The sequence below is a fragment of the Sinohyriopsis cumingii genome, chromosome 12 (genome assembly GCF_028554795.1).
Source record: "Sinohyriopsis cumingii isolate HCF-2022 chromosome 12, ASM2855479v2, whole genome shotgun sequence".
In the NCBI taxonomy this organism is placed as follows: Eukaryota; Metazoa; Mollusca; class Bivalvia; order Unionida; family Unionidae; genus Sinohyriopsis; species Sinohyriopsis cumingii.
In genome coordinates this window covers 127,129,240-127,135,662 of record NC_142972.1, presented here as the reverse complement: position 1 = coordinate 127,135,662, position 6,423 = coordinate 127,129,240, and positions in this window count along the sequence as shown.

Genomic DNA, 6,423 nt, shown 5'->3' with positions numbered 1-6,423 from the left:
CGGTGTCTAATCCTGGGGAAGAGACTGAGTAGTGAAGAAGACAGGGATCTCTTCCCGAGGACGTACTAAGTAATGTGACTTTGTTTGCGATTTCACGCGTTCCTCTGCTAGTTTTAGCAGCAGTGAGTAGGTCAGTTTCTCGACTCTGCTTTCAGATGTTTTTGCTTTTCTCTAGGTCGAGGCATAGGAATGAGTTTCAGCTGTTCCTTGTAATACTTATTTTTTGGGCGGACGATTCTTCCATGGGTTGTTTCATGAACAATGGAAGACGTGACCTTTATAGGGCGTCTCTGTACTCTTATTCTTTCTGCTTGCCTTCTTCTTTCAGACCATCTTTGTACTGTCTTAAATGGTTGTCGAGCTCTGTCATGCGTCATTTGTCAGGTCATCCTGGCTTGGTCCTGGCGGAGGTACCATAACTCTGAGTGACGGTGTTTAATACTCCGTAAGCTGCCTGAACAGTAAAGTGATCTTTGTCTGGGGACGTCTTGGTGTTCACCATATCCTTAAGGATGTGAAAATCCACCTCCACAACATTTTCTAGCCATGAGATATGAGAAGAGCTCCTTTTAACATGGCGTTACTGATCAGCGAAATGAGAACCATGGACGATCTTGCATCACTCCGAATTGCTCTACGAAGCCATTGTTCCTGTCTTACGGAATCACGTGTCTATGAACATCGAACTGATGCTGACCATAACACATGAAGCATCGCGTGGACAGACCTTAATGACACGACAGCAACGATCAGACTTATCCAGAGATGGTATCTACTACGACAAGCATCTGATTAGACAGCAATGCATTCGATGCCTGTGTGAAAAAACGTTGATATAATTTTCTTAGTACAGAACCATGGAGGACGTAGAGATGACCGAGAGCGTATCAGACCATACGCGGTATCGTACCTATGTCATCGTTGAAAATCGGGAAGATCTCGAGGAAGCCATCGTCAACGCGTTCCATCGCAGCATTGTCATCAGCGTAGATCTCACGCACACCAAAGTCGTGTGCATATAGGGCACGACCTCGTCTTGCTCACAGCGGCTCAGCAGAAACTATTCTACGACAGTGGCACGCTCAACATAACCTACGATAAATAACTCCTGTTCAAGCATTGTATCTCCTGCATGCATCGAGAAGAACTCCTAAGTTGTTATACAGATCTACCAAGGCATCATAAAAAAGGAGTGAAAACACGGTTTTTGAAATATTTTTTGCTATACCCTTATATCCAAACTACACAGCCGATTATCCGAGGTATCTTCGTGGAAAAGAAAGGCGGAATATCTAATGGGAACCACTCCAGGATGAGCTTAACACAGAAAATGATGACGGTACATCTTAGCCCTCACTCCATGGACAAACACGCAAACAATGGAATATCCGCTGGTGCTAAATCTAAACGCGTGTCTGATTTTTGTGCGTACTACGCACCTCTCCTTCCTCGTTAGCCTCGTAACGACTAAACACGGGATACATTTTCCGCCGTTTCCTGCTTAATCTTAGTCAGAAACTCGTTGAGTAGCTCTGATGGTTTTGGATTTCTTTGTAGTTCTGTTTTTTTTTTCTCTGATGTTTCGTCCTCCACAGCACTGATACACTTGGAGTTGACCTCAAACTCCATCTTGACATCCCAAACAGGGTTTCATCCCTGGACTTCCACGCTTAATCAGAACATAATGCTGAGCTTAGTACACTGTCGTACAGAACTTGTTACACTTTTAAGTACTACCATAAGGTAACCATACACACTTCTGTGTTCCACGCAGAGGCATGGTGCTATATAATATATATTCAATATTTTGTTAGACAATTAAAGAAATGAAAAAATGAACAAGCAGTTAAATGAATGAAATACAGGACTATATTATATAGCCTCTTTATCATAGCAAGGATAGACTAAAATCTTGCCTATGGAATCTGATCCAGGAAGAGAGTTCATCCTTCGTCATGATATCTCTCGTCGATTCAGTAGCATCGCTCAGTCGATGCCACGTACTCCGATGTCGTATCCCAGATCCAATGCAGCTCTGCATGAGCTCATCGAACGAGTCCGAAAAACATTAAAGACTATGCCCAGATGAGATGTTCGCCGTAAGCTCGTCAACGAGTACAAGGTGATCGCTGCAAGAGAGATCCTCACCACACAGCAGTATCTGAAACAACTGCGAGACAAATACAAAGTACTCATGGGAAAAACCGTTACAAAGGACACACTTTTGCGACTTAAGCATGACATCCTCAGTCGATCACGTCGAGATGATATCGAGAAAACACTACCGAAAATCGATCCACAAACCATTCAACGACAACGCGATAAGGTCACACGTCTTCCACCTCCTAGACGTACCGACAAATCGCACGGAGGAGCTGACAAAGGACTCATCTACGATCATTCCCATATTCTTCAGCACGGAGTCAACCCATCTCTCCTGCAGCGCATTCTACACCCTACTGTTCAAGCAGAATTGCTTACCCATACAGCCATCAAAATGGGTGTCGCTCTCAACGTTCATCTGGTCAAAGAACACAAAAGCATCAAAGTGTGGATCAGAGCCAAATCTCTCATCGTGTATCGCAGTGATGATTTCAGTCACATCGTTGACATCGTCTGGTCGTTTATCCAACGTCACAATGAAGATTATCAAAAGTCAGGATCAGGTTGGATCTTTGCAGGAGTCAATTCTATCTCGTTTCAAACTTCCAATTCACACCGTTATTCGGAAGCAAGTACATATCACTCCTCAAGCAAATCCTAGCTACCAAAGCCTGCATCAGTGTACAAAATAACGATGACTACTACCTTGTGTGGGCTGTCCTCTCTGCGCTTCATCCCGCTGTGGACAATGCCGATCGAGCCTCCAAGTATAAGCCGTATTTTGATACCCTTAAATCTACGGCATCACCTTTTCCGTAGCGGTCAAAGACGTTTCTAAACTAGAAACACACAACGAGGTACTCTTCATCAACGTGTTCGGACTCGATGATAAGAAAGCGGGCGATGAACAGTTTGTGCGATATCCACTGCTGATCTCAGTACACGCGGCATAAGAATCATGGGTATTTCTGCTCTCCCCAACAATTTCGAAAAATATATGTCGTTTTCGATTGGTCCCTCCAGGACGCTCATAACGATTATCCCTTCTGCGCTGAAACAATTCTCATCACACCCTCGATGCTTTCTCCACAACAACTCCAACAAAAATACAGTTTGGAAATTTGAGATGCTAAGATAAAAAATCTCGAACCCAGTCTCCTTCAGAATACACACTACAATATACATTATCGACTACTCAGACAAGCTCTTCAACAAGGACTCATTCTTAAACAAGTTCATCGAGCTCTCAAGTTTAAACAATCTCCATAGATTAAATCCTACGTCGACTTCAATACCCAAAATAACGAACCAAAGCAACCACTGACATCGGTAAAAATTTCCTTAAACTCATGAACAACAGCGTCTTCGGAAAAACCATGGAAAACATCAAACGCAGAAAGAAATCGAAATCGTCAATAACCGACGACGACGAGATAGGCTCGTAGCCAACGATGCCTTCGTTAGCATGAAAATCTTTAACGAAGAACTCGTAGGTATCGAATCTAGAAAAACACATCTCATGCTCGATAAACCCATCTACGTCGGTCCAGCCGTTCTCGATCTCTCCAAATGCTCATGCAAGAGTTTCATTACGACTTCATCAAACGACGCTACGGAGATACAGCCCGACTACTCATGACCGATACCGACTCGCTCGTCTATGACATTCACACCGACGACATCTACGTAGACCTCTATCAACATTAACATCTCTTTGACCTTAGCGATTATCCATTTCACTGTAAAGACAACAAAAAGAAACGTGGAAAGTTCAAAGATGAAACTTGTGGCATACCCATCACAGAACTCATATGATTTCGATTCAAAATGTGTTGCATCATGCGTGAGGATCATGCTATCAAGAAAAATGCCAAAGTAGTAAAAATATCCAGTTGCATTGCCACTATCAATCATTATAGGCAGTCATTACAGGGACATCTACAATACTACTCCATGAGAACTTTCCGATCACAGCGACATCAACTCTCCACCCTACTCATGAATAAAAAAGGAATATGCTCCTTCAACGATAAACGATACTCCACAGATGGTATTTACACACTCACCCACGGACAGTATCGCGCGCAGTGAAAAAAAGTGATCCAGAACCCCCCTCGAGCACAGGTGATGAAAAGTAATCCAGAACCCCCTTCGAGCACAGGTGAGCCAGAACCCTCATAACACATTAGTAGATTAATATGAGGGTTCTCACTCACCTAGACCAGGCAGTGGGATAGGTCATTCAGAACCCCAATGTATCTTCTACTACTTATGTGATACTAGTTCCCTTACATGTCAAACACGTACCTTCTGTGGATCATGGATTGATCATATTTAATGCAACAAAACTGGACATTGTAACCTACATTTCATGATTAATTAAAATTGGTAACAAACATGACGTAGCTCTACTTCCAATACCTTTACAGCTATTGCAATCAAACAAAACTGAGAATACATCTTAGAGTGAAATTATTCCACACATCAAAACTTAGTCATCACAATTTCATTTCCAGAAATGTTTATCATACGTAATGATGATCAATATATTATAATTTCAACACACTGAACTCACTGCCAAACATGATTTGTTGTATATCCAGGGATTGTCCTGTGCCACACACCAAAGCATGTGGTTCTGTGACCTGTGGACACTATTTTGAGCACTATGCAGGCTCGTGCCACAGAAGCAAGGTTATACATACAAGCAACTCTAGTTTATGATTTCCATCATCAATACATCAATCATCAAGGTCACTTTCGTACGGAGTATGTTTAGAATGGTTGCTGATGACTACTAAAGGTTTTTCAGAATCAAGGTGTCTATTCCTTGATTACATTGTTTAATAGCAAAGATAACTCTCAGTTAATGCAGCGTGCATCATAGTGTCAATCATTACAGAGAGCGACTGATCAAATTTCATTGCTGTTGTTTAATTTAGTGATCTCTAGCTTGCTGCATCTTGCAACTTTTTAAAACATTATGTTATTCTTAGTTGCATGTATAGAAAATTGAAAAACATTACTAGAACTTGGGATTTACAGTAAATCTGTGTCATTTGAACTTGCATGACAAATTCAAGAACCAGGCAGTAGGTAAGATTTACTTTCAGTTGAAGAAGTGAATAATATATATTATTCACGTAGTCTGTCCATTTGTCACCTATGGTCAATAAATTTGCACTTTGGTGAATCTTTGGTAAACATGTCACGCACCAACTCTATGTGAATGTGACCTACTTTTCAGGATACAAAATATTATTTAAATTTCCAGTTTCTAATTCTAATACCTTTTAACCAATTGCCACCAATCTTACACTGTCATGTACCAAAACTCGCTTGTTGTAACATACTTTCTAGGATTTATTCCAAATTGCATGAAAGTTTTCTCTAATCTTCCTGTCCAGTCCGTTTTTCCCATATTACTGTATAACACATATTAACAGCAAACATATGTTCCGTGTGCATCTTGGGATTGTCATATGTTACGCACAAAAATGGACACTTGTGATGACCTTTCTTGATGTATTTATTAAAAATTGCTTGAAAAGTGTGCCCATGCTCTGTTTCTGATACCTTTTCACCTATTGCCACCAAACTTACACTTTAATGCATCTTAGAACGGAAAAATATTGATTTCCAAAATTTGGTTGCTGCGGCCTACTTTTAGGATTTATTTGAAGTTGCTTAAAAGTTATATCCATCCTCCCTGACTGGGCTGCAACTTCCATGCTACTAGTTTTCAGCTGATATAACATTTACATCTTGTGTTGATCTTGTGATAGGAATGCACAATGCACCAAAACTTGATATCTGTGACCTACATTTGAGGATTAATAAAAGTTGGTCAAGGTTAAACCTTGCTTCTGATAATTATACCTTTTTCGTCTATTTATAACAAACATCACTGAGAGTGTATCTTAAAATGAAAGCACCAAGGATTTTGAAAAATACTTCAAGATGTCTGTGCTTTTAATTTAGCAGATTGAACTTTCTGCGAAATGTCCTTTGTAGTTGCATCTGGGATCGTTAAGTGTCACATCAAAACTGGGTTGTTGTGATATACTTTCTACACGTTACTGAACACTCTTAAAGGTACTAACTTATGCCACAAAAGCAGTATCATGCCCACTAACGCTCTAGTTGTATGACTCTTTCACAGGCGGTGACACGTCAATGGTCAAGTTGGTTTAAGGTGACTTACATTTGAAAATACTTTTAGCGTGATAATCAATGTTTAAAATGGCTGCTGTTGACTACTAAGACCTTTGCAGATGAAAGCGTGGTTCTGTTTTGATCTGTGTTTAATTTAGCAATCCT